The sequence below is a fragment of the Nomascus leucogenys genome, chromosome 1a, assembly GCF_006542625.1.
Source record: "Nomascus leucogenys isolate Asia chromosome 1a, Asia_NLE_v1, whole genome shotgun sequence".
In the NCBI taxonomy this organism is placed as follows: domain Eukaryota; kingdom Metazoa; phylum Chordata; class Mammalia; order Primates; family Hylobatidae; genus Nomascus; species Nomascus leucogenys.
This window is the reverse complement of record NC_044381.1, coordinates 1578541-1602500: the sequence shown is the minus strand read 5'-3', so window position 1 is coordinate 1602500 and position 23960 is coordinate 1578541. Positions and strand designations below refer to the sequence as shown.

The window sequence follows — 23960 nt, the reverse complement described above, 5'->3', positions numbered from 1 at the left end:
ATAACAGGACAAAGATGGGGGAAGGGGATGTCAGCATACATAACTTTTAAAAAGTAAAAGACAGTAAATGAGAGAGAAAAATTTTAAAAACAAAAGTAAATAAATTACATCACACTAAAATAGAAGTTAGATACAAATTGTGAAAGCAAACCTAGGAACATAGAACTCCACTGGAAAACCCACATTAAATATGAAGGATGCAAAAGTAATAATGTGTTAAGCAACTTTTGCAACCTTAGCAGCCACAGTAGATAAAAAACTTAAGCAAAAGGGTCTCTGACCTTCTTAACCTTAGCTGAGTTTAGATCCACCCCCAGAACTCCCTTCTGCCTAGTGTGAATGTAATTAAGGGGAAGCTGCAGTGGTAATTTCTCTCCTCATTAACTTCCTGATTGGTTTCAGCCTCAGGATTCTGCCGGGCAGTAGTTTGTCACCAATTCCAAATGGCCAATCGTTAATACTAATGTTTGTGTAACTAACTGCCAGCATCTGCCACGGCTTCTTGTACAACAATAATGGTGAAAGGGTACATTAGTGCTCCTGTGTTAATTCAGCTTGTGTTCATCAATAGGGAAATCTATGATGTAATTAGCAAAATGCATTGGGAGTTGAGTGCTGAAGTCATTTGTAGAGAACTAAATCATAGTAGAAGCTGTACTGGGTCCTGATGTGTTTGCCATCAATACTTATTATGTTTGGAATTTAATAAGGTATATTACCACGCTGAAAAGAGACCTTTTTACAACTGAGCACTATTTACGCTTGTTATGGGTTTGGAAAAGGTTTGCTGCAGCTAGTGGAACCACACAGAAATAAAAGAACAGAGCTGGGATTTAAGAAGCAGACCCTTAACCACTCCACTGGACCAAATTCTTTCAGAAAGCACCCTTCTTCCAGTGTGACATATGGGTAGACAGATAGACAAATGGATAGTTTTGTACAGCTACCTCAATATCCAAGAAGGAAAGAGATGATCTGAAAATTCAGTAAGTGAATAAATTTGAAAAACAATTTAGGCAATTTCCTGACAAGTGGTTACTTTTTAATTGGTAGATTTATTTAGTCTTTAATAATGTAAATAAAAAGCAAAGGATGAGTTTGTAAGCTTTAAAATGTAGGAAAATAATTTTTTTTAATTTAGAGGGAGTCATTAAGTAGTATTTTATAACAAAAAAGCACGCATATGCATATATAAATATAGCAACCAAAACTAGGAACCTAGGAAATCTGAAGCCTTCATCTTATTACAGTTCATAAAAGTATCTTACTAAATTTGTATTGTTATATGCATTTAAATTCCCTGCAAATCCAAGGTGATTTTGTATACATTGCACCTGGCTGTCATATCTATGTACAGAGAAATGTGTTCCAAAGGCAGCAGACTTCTTTGAGATCTTGTTATTATACAGATCTGGAGAGCCGACTAAGAGCTTCCTGGAGTCCATGAGTTAATGTCCTCACCCCCACCCCCACCCCCACCCCCAACCAGTGACAGAAGTTTCTCTGTATAGAAGGTATGGGGAAGAACAGTAAACATTGCTGACTACTACCTGTATGCCACACACATACTTTAGTGAGGTATCTCACCCTCAAACCATTCACTGAGAGAATTACTCTCCCCGTTTAACATAGGGATCCCGTGCCAGCTGTCAAGGGCAGCACTGTCCTGGTTAGGCTGAGTCTGGCGTGCTCTGGCCCCTGCACCAACCTTCTCCTGGGCACCACATTTTGGAACTGGCAGCTGAACCTTCCCAATCCCTGTGTGAGTTTAAGGAGGCAAAGCAACGGACCTTTGCCAAGCTGATGCAGAGGCCTGTAAAAGAATAGGTATGTGTTCTCCCAACATGTTCAGAGCCCTGGGCCTGTTTCCAGTTAGCAGCTGACTGGGAGATGCTCTGGGAGATGCCCTCTCCTCATTTAGCCAACTTGGGACTAAAAAGGGGAGGAGTGGGAATTTTGCAAAAGAAAGGAATTTGACAATATCCCCCTTTTGCTCTAACTTGCCTTATGAATATTTTCTTGGAAAGTACTCTTGCGACGTGGGGCCACAAAGCATGCGGAATGTTACCTGCATGGACTAGGGGGGCTCCAAGCATACTTTTAATGCATGACTGCACTCCAAAAAAATGTAAAACTCACCCTGTTTTGAAAAACAGCTGTATTCTTTATAGTGTTTCTCCACTCAAAATTTAAACCCATGTTATTTTTACATTTGTTCAAGGTTTAGCATTGTTTTTAAATAACAGGCTGTTGAAGTTAGGGATAGTATCTGTTTAAACTCATTTTTGTATAGCACCTCATAGAGTTCTAAGTACATGAAAAGATTTAGTGTGTTTTTCCTTAGTGACTAATGTCCAAAATCACTTTTACTACCATCCTTAAAGATCGTCCCTCAAAGGTACCTTTTCCATTTTAATGCAGCTTCCTTAAACTTTTGGAAGGAGAAGGCTAATAGTTGACCGTTGTAAATTATTTTATACCAATTAAAAATTCAAAAATCAAAATGATGCTTTTCGCTCTTTGATTCTAAGGGGCCCTACACAAGGCTAATTTCAACTCAAAAGTCTTGTCTTAGGTCATTTTGTAAAAATGCTAACTCCTAGCGTCAGTGGCACTTTGGGGGAACAGATAGTATTGGTAGCACTAGAAATTGGTTCAATCTCTCTAGACAGCAATCTAGTGACATGTAATAAGAACCATAAAGCTGTTCAGCCCCTCTGACCTGGTAATTCCACTCTGGGGAATAACCCCAAAGAAAGGAAGAATAATTGAGCCTGAGATGCTCAACACACCATCAGTGAAGATGTTAATGTACTGCTCTTGTGCTTGGGGAAGGGAGTGGGGGCCAGCTGCACTGGGGTTGGGACAGGAAGCATTCACAGGCAATAAACAATTAAGGATTATACTACCCTATAATCATTGATAGCCTCCCAGCATTTACAGAAATGGAAGAAATGATTTCTGCACACCACAGCAGAGACTGAAAAGGAAGGAAAAGAAAAAAAGGAAAACCTGCCAATCTGATATTTTTTTGTGTTACAATGAAAGGTGGGTAAACCTCCGAGGCTGACCCTTGTTTGAACCAGTAAATCTAGTATCTGTTTTCTCTCAAGAAGCCTATTTGTCTACCGAAGCTACTGGGATGTTATTTTATTATGATTTAAAAATAAACAAAAAGCCTTACGCAAGATCATTCTTATCAATGAGGGGAAAAAACACTTCAAGATGATTTTGATGCCATCTAACCATGAGTATTCTTTTTGAAAAATATTTATACTGTCAAAAAAGAAAACCTTCTTAAAAAAAAAAAAAAAAAAAAAAACTCTAAGCGCTAAGTCTTTTGACATTGCAAAGACCCCTGACTTTTAACTTGAATGATCTGTTGGAAGTCAATGGACTGGAATGAATAATTCTCTTCCAGTGATGTGAGAAAACAGGATATTCATGCTTTAAAAACATTTTTCCTTCCTCTATATGTTAAACACTATTAAGCTCCTAAGAAACCATTTTAAAATAAAATACAAGTGGCATTTTTCAGTTGTTAGCAACTCGTCATCTAGATGCTGACTGCCATGGCAGACAAACAAAATTGCTGGCCTCTTCAGTTTCCTAGACTTTGCAGGCGTAAGAAAGAATCTGATGAAAAGCTGATGAAAATTTCTTAAACAACAAATTCTTCCACTTCATGATAACCATAGTGTTTGGAAATAAAATCATGTGCAATCAATACCACTTAGCATATATTTAATGTTTCACAATAGAACTCTTTTCCAGAGTGGAACTGCTGCCCTTCTCACTAACATTTAAAATAATTAGGATTATCTTAGCTGTCCGAAGCTTGGCAGGTTCAGTTTGTACTTTCAAATAGCATTAATTCTTGGCACTCAGAACAAGGGATAAAAGGTAAAGATATGAATGGAGATCTTTATTCCACCTGATCTATCATGGATTAGCTCATTCTTTTCCAGTTCATGCCTGCACTCTAGTTAAGAATAAGGCTGAGCTGTAACTGATGTAATTAGAAACCACAAGCTGAGAAAAAAATAGCCCTTTGGTAATCTCCTCCATTTACTATAAATTTACTTAAAAAAAGTAATGATCTTTGAAACAATTAAATGTGTTTTTCCCCGAGTGCAATTAAAGAGTAGTGATGAGAGAGTGGAGCATAGGACTGTGTTTTCCACAACACCATATCTTAGTTATCAGCTTTAAAATCGAATATCGGTTTTGAAGGGGGCTAGCTCTGCACTTCGCATATTGTAGAGAGAACTGGCCAGTCACCGTAAATGAAAGATCCTATAGATGGAATCAGGTAAATTATTAGTGCTTCCTCGCTGATACAACTATCACAACTTTGCAAGCACTGGGAAATAGCATACTTTGAAAACTAGGTGAACTTAACAGAAAGTACATATTTATGCAATATTACCTCTTTCCCTCTAAATTTCATGTAAAACATAATGTACACACAATTCACAAAATAATAGTAGACCAATTTTTTAACTCTCAAAAAGAACAGAAGCCAAGCAAGCATCCTTCTGCAGCAATGTCAGAGGTTGGGGGAGCACTGGCCTGGGAGTCTGAGAACCTGGGCTCACAGTCTGGTCCTACTGTAGTTGCAGATTAGTTTCCCTGCTGCTTGTGAAACTAAGTGATAATGCACCCATCAAATTTACTCCCTTCCCCACTTACAGAGTTCAACTGATAAGCAAAGGGAAGAAGCCTTTTTTGTTTATATTAACATGGTATGCAAAAAGAGAAGAGAAAGAAGGGGCGCATTCGGCCTTATATCCCACCAGGGACTCAGGCAAAATCAGCTCACGACCAGGTGTTCGTTCTCCAATGCCACCTCCACCCCACCCAGGCCCTCCTGGACCACAGCATGGCAGCTGGTAGGTCCCCAATGCCACCTCCACCCCACCCCACCCCACCCAAGCCCTCCTGGACCATAGCATAGAAAGCTGGTGGGTCCCCACATTCCCTGCTTGTTTCATGGAGGAGGTCACCACAAGCAACTTGTGTCTCAAAGCCACGAATAAGCAACATGTCTATGGCAGCAGCCCTACCCTGATAGGGGCTCGGCACCCTGTGAAGTACCTCCTCTCCCCTCACTCCTCACCTTCCAGAAAACCCTTCCTGCCTGTCAGTAATGGTGATGCCCCCAAACTCAGTCAGTTGTGGGAACTTTCCTCCCACTGACATCTCTTCCTAAACCTTCTCAGAGGTGAGCAAGCGTGCACGCGAGGGTCTGACTCACTTTTACTGACTCAGTTGCCTAGTCCCATCCAGGCGTGTCGCATTTGGTGACACACGCAATCCAAACAAAGTCACTCTAAAACTATGTTTTAACCAAAATATATTAAGTCTTAACACCTAATCATCGTGTGGCTTTTAATTCCCTTTAGTAACAACATCCTGCAGTAAACCCACAGACTGGCTAACTCTTTGCTCTCCTCTCCTCTCCAGTAAAATAAACACGAGCTAGACTTTTAAGAAAACTCCTCTCGTACCTGGGACATTGTTTAAGCATCCTGTGCCCTAGTTTCTCCATCTGTGAAAAGGGGGTAATAACAGATAGTTGTGAAGATTACTGGAATAATGTTTACTCAACAAATATTAGTTCCCTTAATTCCTCTGTCAGCTGTCTACATCTCCATGTCTTAATGTGAGAAGATTCTTGCTTTTGAACACATCAGAATCATATCAGGATTTAGTGCAAGGTCTGTTTATTCCAGGCAACACATACATGTTGCCTTTTTCAGAGAACCGGGAATACATGTTTACTATGTAATAGCCTGAATGTCACATCCAAGAGGCAAAACAACCTATTCCTCAATTGAACAGGGCCCTTTGTTAACATCAGTTCTGCCTTTTCAATCTTTTTGAGGAGGGCGGTAAGAAAATGGCTGGTATCAAATCAAACACCAGAATGTCTGTGAACATACTTGATAAACCAAACAGAAAATAGTGTTATTATCCCATGATCAAGCAAACCATCCCTTCAGACTAGCATTTGGAGGAAGGAAGAATCTGTGGTTTTTGAGCCTAAGTTTGTCCTGAAAGTTGGGAACTCTGGGAAGTACATGGCACAGGTATCAATGTCTCCACAGAAGTCCGGGTCTCATCTGTTCCTCATCTACGATTACTGGGTTCCTGGAGCCCTGTCAGAACGAGGCTTGCGTTCTGAGGAGAGAAGAGCAAAGAGTGACCCAGTGTGTGTGTTTACTGCAGGATGTTGTTACTATTGGGAATTAAAATGAGGCATTCCAGAAACTGTCCCTGGGTCCGAATGCAACAGAGCAGAGGGGTCAGGTGTGTGGGCTCCGGAGGCGGGCTGTCTGTCTCACTACCTGAAGACCCTGGACGGGTCCCTTAACCTCTCCATGTCTCTGCTTCTTCATGTGTAAAATGGGGATACAGTAGAGCACTTAGGAGGATTCTACACAAGGCATGGGGCCCCATTAAGTGCTACGTTCCCTCCTGTGGTCACTCACACATGTGGCCCGGTGACAACCACATCTCAGCACCTGATGCTGTCTGAACTGAGCCCTGTTCCTAGCGTCACTTCTCAGCACTGCTCCCCCACTCCACTTCCCTTGTCTACACCTGCCCCACCCCACCCTAGTTCATCTTTCTTGAGCTTGAAGAGGCAGCAGTCAGAAATGCAGCCTCCTTTCGGAGAGACTGTTTTCCCACCACACTGCATGCTAGGCAGGAGGGCTGAGGGAGGCCTGCTTCTGGCTGGCTCCTCTCACTTAGGAGTACCTGTCAGGCTGGGCCAAGCCCAGCTCCTACCCCTCAGCCAGGAGCAGCCACAGTCTGAGAATTGTCCAGAAAGGCCAGGAGCTCTGCCATCGACACTGGCACCTCAATAAACACCCTGTGCCTCAGTTTCCTCAATTGTAAAAGAAGGTAATAAATATCTCACAAAGTTGCTTTGAGGATCAAGGAGACAAAATAATTTGTAAACCCTAAGGGTCTACACATTTGTTACTCATTATTTTCTGTCCCCTCTCCTCTGGCAGAAGCCTATACTCTTCTCTAGGAAAGAACTGTGAGTGTCTATACTCCATTGTAAATTAATAGGATTTTTATTAAACATTGGTTGAGAAAGGAAAAAAGTGACAACACACCGAACACCTCTGAATGTTCTTGGACAAGTTTCAATTCTGATGTGAGGGAAAGTCAATGATTGCTTTCTTCACCCCTCCTTACACACCAAAAGACTGACAGTTAAAATGAATTCCAAGCTAAAATCTGAGCCTATCGTTTGTGCTTTTCACGGCATCATGTATAGGCTTCAGTGACACTTAACCATTCCTGAGGCTGGGCCAACAGGCAAGCTGCCTCCACTGAACCAGGCTAGGGCAAAGAGCCAGGAGAACCACCTGGAGGCAAAGACTCAAAGTTCACAGGGTGAAAGACAAACCTCGGATAAGTGGAAATCGAGCTGCGAATGTCTACCATCCACTGTCCAGCATAGTGCAGAGCACATAGTGGGTGTTTAATAATGGATGCGTGAGTGAGAAACACGATGGAATTTAGCCTTCACAACACACACTGCAACCACGAAACAGGACTAACCCATGCATGCACTGGCAAAGACAGTCTCAAGTCTAAAACCAGTTTAAGGTGGCCGGGTGCGGTGGGTCATGCCTGTAATCCTAGCACTTTGGGAGGCCGAAGCAGATGGATCACCGGAGGTCAGGGGCTCAAGACCAGCCTAGCCAACATGGCAAAACCCCATCTCTACTAGAAATACAAAAATTAGCCGGGCATGGTAGCACATGCCTGTAATCCCAGCTACTCGAGAGGGCTGAGGCAGAAGAATCGCTTGAACCCGGGAGGCAGAGGTTGCAGTGAGCTAAGATTGTGCCCCTGCACTCCAGCCTGGGCAAGAGAGCAAGACTCCATCTCAAAAAACAAAAAGCAAAACAACAACAACAACAATAAAACCAGTTTAAGGAGTTTAGAGTACAAGTGTTTGAATCAATTCTGCTTATAGTTACTGCATAGTGACTCTATGCAAAGCCTGGACACAGAAGCAAAGGGAAAAGCAGCATCAAACACACCCTCTGACAAGTGGTGGCACCAGGACCCTGTGAGCCCAGGCCAAAGGCCAAAGACTCTAACTTTTAAGGAGTTCGTCAGGGACTCTGTGCAATGTAAATGAGTGCTCAGATCCACATACAGGTGCCATGACTGGGTTGGCCACACACATCACAACTGCATTTGAAAACAGACTTCAATATATACATGAGCATCTCAGTAACGAAGGCGGCTGGGCAAAGAAGATGCTCTACGAGTTGTCTCTGAAATAGACTTGTCATTTGATTCTGGGAAAGCTGTTTTCTCAGATACAAAAGGAATCAAACCCATAAAGTAGGCTGTGACATTTGCCACTCTACAAACTAGGTTGGCTGTCCAGATATTTTGCAGCATGAGAAAAGTTTAAAGCAGCCTTGCAGAAGAATCACAGATGCTCCAGCCTGAAAGAGTAAGATGTGATGGAAATCCCAACCTTGATGGGCATCTCGTTAAGGCTAAGAAAAAGGATTACAGTTTTGGAGTCAACACCACTGCCAGGGGAGCTGGTCACAATAATGTCAACACTGCCTTCTCATCTAGAGCTCCAATGAGCTTGGTTTCCTATCTAATCCACAAACCGCAGTTAGCCTTTAGCTTTAGATTTATATAATCTCCGATAAAACACAATGTTTAACAAAATATTTACACTTAGGATGTGCATCTTTAGCTATATGGTTTTTACAAAGTTTTTCATTTAAAAATATTCCGGGCCAGGCGTGGTGGCTCATGCCTGTAACTCCAGGAGGGTTAGGAGATCCAGAAGGGTGGATCACCTGAGGTCAGGAGTTTTGAGACCAGCCTAGCCAACATGGTGAAACCCTGTCTCTACTAAACGTACAAAAATTCGCTGGGTGTGTGCCTGTAATCCCAGCTACTTGGGAGGCTGAGGCAGGAGAATCGCTTGAACCCAGGAGGTGGAGGTTGCAGTAAGCTGAGATCACGCCATTGTACTCCAGCCTTGGTGACAGAGCAAGACTCCATCTCCAAAAATAAAAATATTCTGATACTTTGCAATTAAGTGGATATGACAGAAAGTTCCCAAGCCATTTCTCAAGTAGAATTTGTATAGAATTTGCAGCTTATAATTTGAAAATAAATATTGTGGCACAAATGATATGCTAGTAGCACGGTAGAGGATTGCATACAGCAAATTATTTTCTCTTTACTACTAGGAGGCTCATATTCTTCAAAAAGCAAATATTAATACTATTTATGGTGAACATTACATGTAAGACACAAAATTTCAATGTTGGCTTATCATACTATGCCAACTATTTCCTTCTGTTTCTTTCTAACTATAACTAGCATTAATGAAAATTTAAGATTCGTAAATTATTAATATTTTCATCTTTTTTTTCTTTTTTTAAAGACAGAGTCTCGCTCTATCCCCCAAGCTGGAATGCGGTGGCACGATCTCCAATCACTGCAACCTCCGCCTGCGGGTTCAAGTGATTCTCATGCTTCAGTCTCCCAAGTAGCTAGGACTACAGGTGACCGCCACCACATCTGGCTAATTTTTGTTATTTTTAGTAGAGCCAGGGTTTCGCCATGTTGGTCAGGCTGGTCTCGAACTCCTGACCTCAGGTGATCCACCTGCTTCGGCCTCCCAAAGTGCTGGGATTACAGGCGTAAGCCACTGCCCTCAGCTAAATATTTTCTTCTAAAATAGAAGAAGGAAGCAAATACCAGGACACATCTAAATAGAACATATACCAATTGAAAAACAATCAAGATTGAACATTTTAGGCATTTCCAGACAGGAGAATACATGCCTACTCAAAGTTGCACATGTTATTTTACGACCTAAATATAACACGGCCATCATGGATGATAAGGTAAGTTCAGATTACAGAAGCAAGTGCACACTGTTTAGGAATGGTTCACATTAAGGGTGAAGAGAAATAAGAAAATAACAGCACAGACTGTGTACGCTTTTCTGAAATAATATTTCTATACATTGCATAAGACTCCAATTGCTAAAATTCTTTAATATATGTATTTCTTAAAACGTTTTTGTGGTTTAAATACCTTCTGTCCAATTAGCCCCAAGAAAGGACTTTAACCCTAAAGAGGTTTAGTCTCTGGCCGGGCGCGGTGGCTCACACCTGTAATCCCAGCACTTTCGGAGGCCGAGGCGGGCGGATCACGAGGTCAGGAGATCCAGACCATCCTGGCTAACACGGTGAAACCCCGTCTCTACTAAACATACAAAAAAAAAATTAGCCGGGCAAGGTGGCAGGCGCCTGTAGTCCCAGCTACTCGAGAGGCTGAGGCAGGAGAATGGCGTGAACCCCGGGGGACGGAGCCTGCAGTGAGCCGAGATCGCGCCACTGCACTCCAGCTGGGGCGACAGCGAGATTCTGCCTCAAAAAAATAAATAAATAAATAAAAATAAAGAGGTTTAGTCTCTAGGCAATATAAGGCATTCAGGGAATGTTAATGTTACTGTGCCTTCTTCTCTCCAGGTGTTTATGATATTTTTAATTGTTTCAGGACAGGTGAGCTCATGCTTATGTTTTGACAGGTATTTTAGTCTGCCTTCAAGAAAAGATGTTCCATTGGGTATGGGCATAAAGATGGCAACGATCAACACCGGGGACTACTGGCGGGGAGGCAAGGGTTGAAAAATTAACTGTTGGGTAATATGCTCAGTACCTGGGTGACAGGATCATTCATACCCCAAGCCTCAGCTTCATGCAATATGAGACGTAACAAACCTGCACATGAACCCCCTGAATCTAAAATGAAAATTAAACGGAAAACAAAAAAGGTTTTCCTTTTCCTCCTTAGCTGCAGCCCACCTCAAGCCAAACTTAATTGTAGCCTTTCTTAAGGGGCTTCTCAGAACAACCACCTATGATCTCTGGGTGAGACGATCCCTGAAAGGGCCTATTGGTAATGGGTCAACAGAGCGAGGCTCTGAACTTCAGGAAAGACAGGCTGGCAGTTATTTACCAAAGCATGAGACAAATTTTTATTTAATTATTTCTTCCCCAGGTCAACAAATTGGCTTCTTCCAGCATTTGCTTAATTTTTTATTGTAGTAAAATACACATAGCATAAAATTTATCATTTTACCATTTAAAAATTGTCTGTATGGCCTTTTAAATTTTAGGTTTTTTTTGTTTTTTTGTGGTTTTTTTTGAGACAGGGCCTTGCTCTGTCTCCCAGGCTGGCGTGCAATGGCTCAATCATAACTCACTGCAGCCTCAAACTTCTGGGCTCAAGCGATCCTCCTGCCTCAGCTTCCCAAAGTGCTGGGATTACTGGCATGCACCACCACCCTGGCCCTTAACCATTTTCAAGTGTAGCATTCAGTGAAGTACATGCATTTGAAGTACATTCACAACCATTGCCACCTTCCATCTCCAAAACTTCTTCATCTTCCCAAACTGAAATTCTGTACTCATTAAACAATAACTGTCCATCCTCTTCTCCCCTCAACTCCTGGGGCAACCACCATTCTATTTTCTGGCTCTATGATTTTGACTACTGTAGGTACCTCATATAAATGGACTCATACAATATTTGTCCTTTTGTGTCTGGCTTATTTTACTTAGCATAACGTTCTCAAGTTTCATCCATGTTGTAGAATACATCAGAATTTCCTTCCTTTTAAAGACTAAATAACATTCCATTGCATGAGTATACACCATTTTGTTTATCCATCCATGCACTAATGGTCATTTGCGTTGCATCCACCTTTGAATAATGCTGATATGAACATGGGTATACAAATATCTCTTTGACACCCTGCTTTCAATTCTTTGGGATATTTACCCAGAGCAGAACTGCTGGACCGTATGGTAATTCCATCTTTAATTTTTTGAGAACTGCCATATGGGTTTCCACATCATTTCACATCCCCACTGGTAATGCACAAGAGTTCCAACTTCCCCACATCTCAGCAACACTTATTTTCCGTTCACTGATTATTTTTTAAATGACAGCCATCATAATGGGTGTGAAACGCAGGATTTAGTTTTTTGCTGCTGCTTTTTTTTGAAACAGGTTTTCCTACCCGTAGCCCGACTGGAGTGAGTGGCACTATCACGGCTTACTGCAGCCTCGACTTCACGGGCTCAGGTGATCCTCCCACCTCGGCCTACCCAGTAGCTGAGACTACAGGCATGTACTATCATGCCTAGCTAATTTCTTGCATTTTTAGTAGAGGCAGGGTTTTCGCCATGTTGCCCAGGCTGGTCTTGAACTCCTGGGCTCAAGCCATCCACCTGCTTCAGCCTCCCAAAGTGCTGGGATTACAGGCGTGAGCCACCACACCAGCCAAGTTTTTTGCATCTTTTATACTAATCTTTTCCTTCCTTCCCTTCTTCCTGCTCTCCCTTAGTCGTGACCTACTGTCCTGTCTCTATTTTATTACACAGTAATGCTGGAAAACTGGCTACTGCTGAAGTCCCAGAAAACTTTCCTCGTGCTCACATGTAACCTGCTGGTCACCAATGCCAGTGGCCTGCCCTGCTTTTTCCTGCCCTCTCTCAGGAGCACTGGACAGGTGCCCATGCCCTACCCTCTCCCTCCTCCCCAGTCCTCAGGCCACAGTACTCTCCTTTCTCCAGGCCCTCCCCACTCCACTGACCACCTCTTCTCTAATCCAACCCTGAGCACTGACATTCTCCAACTGCTGAACTGGGTTCTCTTTTGTCACACAAGGCTTTAAATATCACCTCCTTGCAAATGACTTCACAATGTATATCTCTTTCCCTGACTTCTTACTGAGCACTATGTCGGTATTTTAAATAGCTAACGAACGGCCAGGCGCAGTGGCTCATGCCTGTAATCCCAGCACTTTGGGAGGCCGAGGCAGGCAGATCACGAGGTCAGGAGTTCGAGACCAGCCTGGCCAACATGGTGAAACCCTGTCTCTACTACAAATACAAAAATTATCTGGGTGTGGTGGCACGCACCTGTAATCCCAGCTACTAGGGAGGCTGAGGCACGAAAACTGCTTGAACCTGGGAGGCAGAGGTTACAGTGAGCTGAGCTCTTACTACTGTACTCCAGCTTGGCAACAGAGCAAGACTCCAAAAAATAATAATAATAACAAAATAAAGCCCAAACAACAACAAAAAAACAAAAAAAACTGAACCTACCAACTTCTCCTCCTCCAACAACCTACCTGACCCTCCCTCATCTCTTGGGTCTTGGGCTCACCCTCTTCTCCAGCCAGCTCAGACTCAAAGCTTAAGACTACTCGACCTCCCTCCCACATCTAAGCAGCTGCTACATCCTGCTCTCTTGAACTCTGCCATATCCCTCCTTACACATATCCCTCCTTTCCAATGACCCTATCCCACCACACCCTCATCTAAATTCCGGCCCTCATGCCCTTGCACCTTCTCTGCTAGCATCTAGTGCCCTATCCAGTCCCTTCTCTCTCTGCTTCACTTCACCCTGGTGGCCATTACGCTTCCAAAAGCACGTCTCTGACATCTTTCCTAAATAAACACCTTTGGTGGTTTCTGCAAAGGTCCAAGCTCCCTAGCCTGGCATTTGAAGACCAATCTGATTCCCCACTTCTCCCCTGTGCTTATTAAGCCACGTCCTAGCCTCTCTCCTGCTCCACATGCCTGCACAGACCTCTAAGGGCCCCTGCCGTTGACGCTGAGTTCATGCCAGTCCCACAGACTCTCCCTAATCTCCACAGCTTAACACTCCACTCAAATGCCGACCTCCTCTAATCCCTTTAAGCAGAAACAACCCCCCCTTCTCTAATGCCCACACTACTGCATCTTTCTTGTACCACTATCACTTTCACTCTCATTATGGATCTAATGACTTCCCTACAGACCAGAGGAGGGACCATGTCATGGTTCTATCTTTAAAGCCCTTTGGTAGCCACTAGTTAAAAGACTTACATGTGGCCAGCACTCAACAAATAGTAGTTGATGAATAAATGAAAGATCACTGTCATGAGACAAAGCCAGCCAATCTGTTTCCTAGATCAATCGTGATCAGCACACTAGGTAAGTATGCACGGAAGGAATGGTGGAGAGGCACCTCTGGCAAGACAGAAGAGATGACTGCTGGCCCCACATCAAGGAAGGGGCGAGGAAAACTGAGAAGCAGCTGAGGCAGCAGTGGAGAGGGAGTACAACAACAGAAGTGGCAACGAACCCAAAACCTCAAGAATGGGTCAGCTTCCTGCAGGCGAGAGAGAATAATCCACTTGATAAACTTCCTTGTCATCAAAGGTCGGGGGCAGAGGCCTTTGACAACTGCAAGAGAAGATTTTCGTCATTTAGAAAATGCACGTATGTGAAACAGATAATTTCTCAGTGATGGCGAGTTAATGATGCATCTCGAATCTACCCTTAAACTCAGTCCTTGGATGGGTATAACTGAACTCCAGACACTAACAGAAATATCAGAATGACTAAAGCTAGAAGACTGAAAAGATACATAGGCTTTTTTTTTTCTCCATAATAAAGGAGGCTTATTAAAGCTACTACCTTAAAAAAATAGATAAGGGGTGGCCATCAGATATGTTTTGGATGGATCACTTTCATTATTAATTGAAAATGTAAACAAGATAAGTAAGCTTGACTCCACATATATAAAATTCTGCATCCAACAATGAACAAATCCGCATTCTTCACAGGCACACACAAAGCATGTATGCAAAATAGCCATGTACCAGTCCATAAAGAAAGTCTCTACACATTTCAAAGATGTGTATCTTTCAAAACCTTTGAAGTCTTAGAGATTTCAGTCTCTAGGCTATGAGAATATCTCCTAAGGAAAAAAACCCTTTCAGCTTTAAAAAATGATCAACCAAAAAAGAATATAAATTTCACTGACTCTGCCTAACCAACATGACAACTTGGTCACAATATAGTTAATTTCACCCTTAATGTTACTGTTGAAAGTATTTAAATGCCCAGGCACTGACTCCAACCCACACACTCCTCCCTGATCCCACATTCCAAGTAGATCAGGTATTTTCACACTTGGTTCATCTTCAGTGAAGACTGTAATTACATCTTTAATTTGAAAAAAAGAGTGGAAGTCCAGCACTCCCTGCATTATTGGCTGGCTTCGAAGCTCAGGGCAAAGAGCAGCGAAATAACGAATGGCGACCTCAGCTCCTTCAAGCATAAGTAATCTGCTAATTTCAGAAATTACCAGCTCATCTCAAAAGTGACCAATTTACGTGTAAAAATGCTTTCTGCTGTTAAGCGCAAGCTTCCTGGGAATCAGAAATGTTATTTCAATTGCACAAATTCTCAGGTTTATAGGCTGCCTGGCCTCTTGATTACACCATAATTTTAAAAGTATAAATTGTAGAACATGTTTTATTTCATGGCCAAGGTGTTGGAAGAGCCTCTTTGGGAGCCAAGTACTCTAAAGAAAACAATGACTACTGTTAGTCCTTTTTATTTCTTAATCTACCTCCACAACTAGCTAAAACTCACGCATAAAAGGCAGTGTGGTGCTAATTTGGTTACTTAATTCACAGAGTATTTACTGAGCATCTGCTCTGTGCCCAGCACTGTTCTAGATACAGGGGATATGGCTGTGAATAAAACAAGGCTCTGTTCTCAGAGGAAAAACACCTGTAATCAGACACACCTGGGATTACATTCTGGCTGGGTCATTTACTAGTTACGTGACCCTGGGCAATCATTTAACAGCTCTGAGCCTCAATTCCTCATCTATTAAAGGAAAACAACAACGTTAAAGGCTGTTGTGATTTTAAAAATCTATACATAGCATAGCAAGCTCCTTAGCTCAAAATAGGCATTGAATGGACATTGGCCCTCTCCCTTCCTGTAATAAGAGAGCAGATAATCAGTAAGTGCTTCAAACTGGCACCAGGGACTACCTGAAACAGAATCAGAAGAAGGGGCCATATTTCTCTATTATGTGTTTGTCTGGTCCTCTGCACCTTCCTCACATCTGTGCTTCTTTTCTGTTCTTAGGTATCCTGTGCCCCCTGATCCACTCCCAGGGTCTCATTTCTGTCAAATTATAACTTATACCCTCCCTCAATCCGCTCCAGAACAGTTCTATTCTTTGAGTATATTGCTTGGAGCTCTTCAAAGAAAAGCATTCAATTAAACTAATTTACCCAAGAGGTAACTGCAAGCTGCATGCTGCCAACCCTCTTGTTGATATTTTCATTTTAAAGAGGAAGCTTCTAGACATTGCAGAGATGTCATCTTTAGGGGCACGGCAAATTGCTAAAGTGTCATCTGTACCATTCAGTATACAGGATGCACTGCTAGGTAAGTGAATAAATCAAGTTTTATTTTTACTACATCAAATTTTCATAATTTACATAAAAGACGCATTCTTGCTGATTAAGGTTACTGTCCATGTCTGGTCTGTGTTACCAGCTTACCAGAGGCTCAGCCTTTCAAAGTGATTTACCAGTGAGCTAATCTCAAAATCATCGGTTTCTCCTTAACTCTGCCTTCCAGGAGCTTAACTAGAATGCAGACCTTACAGCCAAACAGAAATGACTGGTATTTAAAGAAAAATACATATTAAAATAAATTTATTTTTCTGCTAGCAGTTAACTCTCATGTTGTCTAGTGCGTCAATGAGGCTCTAGGATTTAATTATTTGTCAGAAATTTTAATAAAATGAACTTTTAATTATTTCCATTAGCAAATATTACTAGTTGTAACACTGAATCAGATAAAATTGAGAGAAAAGGCAAAAGACACAAACATTAGCATTAGCTAACTAATATGCCTGGTAGTAAGGGGGATATACTTTTCATAATCCTAAACCAAGGCCATCCATTTATTTAAAAAGCACTTATAATTTTCTATATCAAAACAACTATGAAACAATAAAGGACGAAACATTTTTGTTGTAACAAAAAGTGATAGAAAAAGACAGAAAGCAAGGATAAAAGGAAATCCAATAAAACAGTCATTTCTGGAAACAGTGCTTTTCACTTGAACTATAGGAGTGAGATGCTTTCTTTAACGAGTCGGGGCTAGGAGACACTGGGGAAATGAAACAGGAATTCTTAGGAAGGCTCATGTACCAGCCTAAGGCAGGAGCTGGTAAATGCTGACTTGGGGAAGCAGGCTTGTGAAATGAAGTTCAGCCCACATTATTTATTAGCATAATTATTAATAATAATTACGACCATTCATTGAGCCCCTATCATGTTCCGGCACTGTACTTTACCATCTTCACGAAAACCCTTTGGGGAGGTGGATATTAACATCCTGACTTGACAGATTTTAAAAACAGACTCAGATTAACATGCCCAAGCTCACACAACTGCTGAATATCAGAGCCAGAATTTGTACTCAGGATCTGAATCTGGGACTGTCCACAAGAGACCACAGTGCATCACAACAAGCTTGCTGGCTGTATTCCTCACGCTGCCTCCTGCTGACCCAGAGAGCCCTCTGCAGTGAGCTTTCCTCTTCTTCACGTCCACAAATCTGTTGCCCAAGTACCGCTCTAGATAGTCATGATTTTGCTGCAAAAAGATAGCTCTCAAGTGTAAGGCATCAGCTGAGCTGCAGGTTTGCCTTCTAAAAACGAGCTGAGCAAGGAGATATCCAAGAGACCCCAGTTCCCACATCTTTCCACTTTCCAAGCAGAAGAGACTTCAATAAAACTACTATATGATCCAGGAAGGCTACTTCTGAGTGTATATTCAAAGAACTGAAATTGGGATCTTGAAAAGGTATCTGCACACCCATATTTACTGCAGCACTAGTCACAGTACCCAAGGAGTGCGTGGAAGCAACCTACAAGTCCACTGACAGATGAATAAGGACAATGTGCTATACGCATACAGTGGAATATTATTCAGCCTTAAAAAGAAGGAGATCTTACCATGTGCAACTGAATGAACCTGGAGGACACGTGCTAAGTGAAATAAGCCAGACACGGAAGGACAAGTACTCTATGATTTCCACTTACATGAGAAATCTAAAATAGCCAAACTCACAGGAGCAGAGTAGAATGGCGGCTACACGGGCTGAGAGAAAGGGGAAACAGGGAAGTGCTTAAAGGGTACAAAGTTTCAGTTACACAAGATAAGTCCTGGAAATCTGTACAACTTGGTGCCTACAGTTAACAATACTGTATTTTATGCTTCAAAACTTGCTAAGAGGGTAGGTCTTATGTCAAGTGTTCTTATCATGAATAAACAAAATAATCAAGCAGACAGTAAGAAACTTTTGCAGGTGATGGGTAGGTTTGTGGCACAGATTGTGGTGATGATTTCACGGGTGTATACTTATCTCCAAAGTCACCAAGTTGTACACACCAAATAAGAACAGCTTTCGGTATTGTCAATCATACTTCAGAAAAGCTTTTTGTGGGTTTTTTTTGTTTTTTTTTTCCCCCGAGAGAGGGTCTTGCTCTCCCAGGCTTCAGTGCAATGGGACTATCATAGTTTGCTTGCAGTCTCGAACTCCTGGGCTCAAGCGAGATCCTCCTGCCTCAGCCTCCCAAGTAGCTAGGACTACAGGTATACGTCACCGTGCCAGCTAATTGTTTTATTTTTTGAAGAGAAAGGCTTTGTTGCCCAGGCTGAGCTTAAACTCCTGGCCTCAAGGGATTACAGGTGTGAGTCACTGCACCTGGCAAGTGTGTGGGGGTTTTTTTTGTTGTTTTTTTGAGATGGAGTCTCGCTCTGTTGCTAAGGCTGGAGTACAGTGGCATGATCTCGGCTCACTGCAACCTCTGCCACCCGGATTCAAGTGATTCTCCTGCCTCAGCTTCCCAAGTACCTGGAAGTACAGGCACCCACCACCACACTCGGCTTTTTTTTTTTTTTCTTTTTTGTATTTTTAGTAGAGACAGAGTTTCACCAGGTTGGCCAGGCTGGTTTCGAACTCCTGACCTCAAGTGATCCATCCACTTTGGCCTCCCAAAGTGCTAGGATTACAGGCATAAGCCACCGCGCCAGCCTGCTTTGTTTATAAAGGGAGAGACTTTAAGGACCCATTGTGTGATTGGGTGGAGTAAAGTGTGGGGTGGCCACTCATCTGTTTGCTGCCTGGCAAATTCTGAGTGTTTCAGTAAACACAGCGTAAGCTACTTGGTAAAATTCCAGGTTTTCTTTTAAATCAACCACTTGTTGCGGAGCCTCCTGGGCCCCAACGCAGCAGAGCACAGAGGAAGGATGGTCTGTCCCGGGCCAGCAGAGAGGCTTCCAACAGGCTGTGGAGAGGATACTGACTTCCACAGACTCTAGGGCATCTAATGGTAGAGTCTGAAATGGAACCGTAGGGTCTGGGAATTTGAAAGCTACCAGACACCAAGATGTCAAAGAGTTTTCAAGAAATCTTGTTTTTCCCAGTAGTTTCATGTCCCTGTGGAGAGGAGAGGAGAAAAAACGGGCCAAATAATCTTCCTAATATAAAAGCTTTGCTTTTCCCTTCATCTGATTTAAGATAATGATGAGAAAAACTGTTCATTAAAGCACACTTTCAACAGAGGGAGGAGGGGCGGGCCTGAGCAAGCAGGGGGTGGGTTGCAACCAAGGCAGGCTCCACCCCACAGGCCTCAAGCTCCCCACTGTGTTCCCAAAGCACAAAGCAGCAGCACAGGAGGCCCACACTCTGTGCAAATCCATACAGATGTGTTTTCAGAGTAGATAAGTAATTACCCAATTCCACCTCATGTGACCTTCCATGAAGTCAGGGTGGAGAAAATGAAAAATGAACTGATTCACCCCAGTGAGCTCCAGCGCCTCCCGGTCAGCAGCAGCAACGGCTCCTGGAACATCTAACAGAAACACGGCATGGCTGACCCCAAGCCCGCTGCTGGGAGAAATCCATTCATCAAAGAAGCTAACATAGAGTCCAGCTCCGGCTCAGATCTATGACCCCAGCGACAGGAAATGGTTAGTAGTACAATAATAAAACTTGACTTCGGACAGTATTTGTCTTGAAGGGCTACACCGTCCCCTTGGGCAAGTCACCTCTGGGGCCTCAGTTTCCACAGCTAAAGTGAAGGCGTTGGTCGGGAGGCGGAGGCTGCAGCGAGCCGAGATCGCGCCACTGCATTCGAGCCTGAGCAACAGAGTCAGACTCTGTCTCAAAAAAATAAAATAAAAATAAAGTGAAGGGGTTGAGCTCAGTGACCTCCAACTTCCAGAATTTAAATTCTATCATTTTGTTATGATTTCTCCAATCTCCATTTCTTTTAAGCTCTAAAGGTTTGGTGCCCGCTCAAAGTCAGAATAAATGGAGTACAAAACAAGAGAGGATAATTTAGAATTGAGTGATTACTTCTGAAGCAAGAAATTACGAGCTTTCCTTCCTTAATAGACACATTAACATTTTCTGTCAATAATGGACTAGGCCTGGGTGTTCAACCTTTTGGCTTCCCTGGGCCACATTGGAAGAATAATAATTGTCTTGGGCCACACGTAAAATGCACTAACACTAACGACAACTGATAGGCTTTAAAAAAATCGCAAAACGATCTCATAATGTTTTAAGAAAGTTTACAAATCTGTGTTGGGCCACATTCAAAGTCATTCTGGGCCGCACGTGGCTGTCGTCCTGTGGGTTGGACAAGCTTGGACTAGGTTCTTTCCATTTACTGGAATTCAGCCACTAAATGGGGTAGGGTTCAATTCCTCCATCCTTCGGCTGCTGTAGACGAGTTGCTTCAAGTGACATGTTGCTTCAAGTGACATAATGACAGCCTCTGCCTCATAATAAACTGCCAATCATGTAACTGGTCAAAATCAAATCATCAGCTAATTCTGCATGATGAATTTCCTAACATTATTGGCTCGTTGGTATCTTGATGGGCACAGTCTATGAATCCAGTCCTTGCATTGTCAGGCACTGCTCTTTTGTGTGAATCTCAACTACTGCCAGTGTAACCTTGCAGACCTGGACGTACACACCCATTAGCACAGAAAGGACATATTCCCCAATCTTTCCTACCAAGGAGACAGCACATTTTTTAGCCCAAGTGGAAACACAAATGTCCCCATATCATGTCAACAAGAGAGCAGAGTGGAACTGCGTTCTGCTTTCTGGGTTTCTTTTGGGGAGATCGCCTAGTAATGAGAAAGTAACTACAAGGAAGGAAAGTCGCAAGGCTCTTTACTGGAACCTCTGTTTGTACAAAAGCCAGTGTTTTTTATATGGAGATTGATTGGGATTCAGTGTGAGGTGGCTGTTAGGCAGAGATGGACTATGCCGGGGCTTGTCTTATGACCTGTGACCCACTCTCGTACTTTTCTTGCAGAGGGAGGAGAGAGCCACGGTAGATGAAATGGTCCAGTTACCTGGCACTTCAGGCACTGCACAGATGCTGGATGGGGCACCTCCCTTACCACATTGGCTGTGATGGAAATGGAAATAAAAACCACCACTAGACTCCATTTCCCATCCACCCAATAGACAAAAATGTACATGTTGGATAATACCGAATTGCTAGGAATACATTGCTGCTAGGATTGTAAATGGGTGCAGCCAGTCTTGGGGTTCATTTGGCAGTATTCAATACAACCTTACTTGCAGGCTTTCATCTCCCCAGAAAAACACTGGCACAATTGCACAAGGAGAGGGCAGCATTTGATTGTCACATCAAAAAAAAAAAAAAAAGAAAAGAAAAAGAAAAATAACATGACTGCCAATAAATAAGGAAATTAACTAATAAACCATGCTCCATCCAAACTGTGGAATCGTACGTGCCAGTTAAGAATGATAAAGTAGACCTTCCTGTAGTGAACATGTAAGATCTCTAATACCAAGCACTGACTGAAAAAAGGAAAGCGCTGGGGAACAACACATTGACTACAACGCCCCTTCGGTTAAAAAGCCAAGCAAACCGCATTTCTACAGAAACACGTATCTGCGTGTAATTTCATACAAAAAGGTCTGGAACGACACACATCAAGAGTTTAGCTCTTGAGGCAACTGTTAAATAAAATGAGGGAAAACTAGGCCATAACACAGTATTACGCCAAGATTACAACTGGCAAAAAACAAAAGTGTGTATTTTTTTTTTTAAAGCAACTCATCAGGAACTACAGAGAATAAAAACAGCAGTGTTCTGCTCATTTAAGAAAAAAAAATAAAGCTGTCTTAACTATACATTGAGAAACATGTTCTGAAAAACCAGTTTTCCAGTTATTTCTGACTGCTCTCTTTTAAATCTCTGCTTTTAAAGGTATTTTTTAGATGAATAAAAGTACAAAAGATAGCAGTGTAGCAAGTTTCATCTTGATGAAAGTATGAAATGGCTGATTGGAAGTTATTATGAAAGACAGAAACAGTCCGGGTACGGTGGCTCACGCCTGTAATCCCAGCACTTTGGGAGGCCAAGGCCGGTGGATCACCTGAGGTCATGAGTTCAAGACTGGCCTGGCCAACATGGTGAAACCCTGTCTCTACTAAAAATACAAAAAAATTAGCCAGGCATCGTGGCAGGCGCCTGTAATCCCAGCTACCCAAAAGGCTGAAGCAGGAGAATCGTCTGAACCCGGGAGGCAGAGGTTGCAGTGAGCTGAGATCGAGCCACTGGACTCCAGCCTGGGCAACAGAGCAAGACTCCATGTCAAAAAAAAAAAAAAAAAAAAAAAAAAGAAAGAAAGAAAGACAAAAACATTAGAGTCTAGCTAGCTACACTGTTAAGATGAAGCACTTTATTTTCACTTTTTGAAAATGCTATTTTGCAAAATATCTAATTTGTTGATAAAACTTGCAGTAGATTTCGTTATTATTGTCAATGTGTTTTTATACAGCTGCTTTATCTGACAGCGATCTGGACAATTCCCAAGATTAAGTCGGTTGTTTGGGGGACATGAATTTTAGGCAACTAGATTTACTAAATTATCTTGTTAACTTTGTAAGTGGTCACGTGCTTTCCAAAGCAAGTAACTAACAGAACTAAAATGCACAATAGTGCCTATGTTTGAATTACCATAGAATAGTAATATTTTATGACAACATAACCTTTTATTATAAGCATTTGATATCATAATGGGTGCACAAATATAGTATTTGGAATAAAACACAACTTAAAGCACTTCAAAAAGCAAGAATCAGGCTTGGTACCATTTACCCAAAAGAGGTTGTTACTTATAAATGAGGGCAACAGATTCTGTTCTCAAAATGTGCCTGCCACCCAAGGACCAAAATATCTGAAATTCCACCATTAAAGATCCATTTCTTCAGAATAAATACCAATCTCCTTTTAAAATGCAAATAATCAGGAGGACTAAGGCACAAAATCAATTTTACTTTACCATGTTATTTATCAAATCGTTTTCTCTCAAAGGAGGGAGGAGCAAGAGGGGAGTGAGCTGCTGAAAATTGTGTATGCGTTTATTAAATGTGCTTATTGTATGAGGATGCTGGAGGGGAAATTACAACAGTCTAATCCTACTAAGCATACTGTTTCCTGGAATTGCTCTTGACTGTAATCTTTTCCACTGAAATCTTTCAAAAAACTGTGGCAGGTTCAAAATCAGGAACACACAATAATTAAGGAGATCATGGAATTCCTGGACAACCAATAAAGGTAGTAACTACAAATTAGCGAACACTACTCACGTGCCAGGTGCAGTGTTAAGCCCTTTACAAACACTATTTCCCCTACTCCGCACAAAAACTAAATGAAACGCATCCTATCACCTCCAACTTACAGTCAGGGAAACTAAGGTTTAGAGAGGGGAAGAATGTGCCCAAGTCAAATGGTGCCCAAGGTTATATGGTTACTAAGTGATGACCCAGGTCTGAGAGACCCCAAATGCAGTACTCTCAACCATTATGCAGTGCTGCCCCACTCCAACAAACACAAGAGAAAAGAATTTGGCCACAAATGAGTGCTTAAGCCCAAAAGCCAACCACATACTCTGAAGGATACCTTTAAACTCATCTTTTCTTTATATCAATGTATTT

General features: G+C 42.3%; 1 protein-coding gene across 2 annotated transcripts in view; it reads right to left on the bottom strand.

The window, feature by feature from the left end:
• The window catches only part of DMRT1 (doublesex and mab-3 related transcription factor 1), a 124433-nt gene that overhangs the window by 1589 nt on the left and 98884 nt on the right, over positions 1 to 23960 (bottom strand). The gene's annotated exons all lie outside the window — the stretch shown is intronic.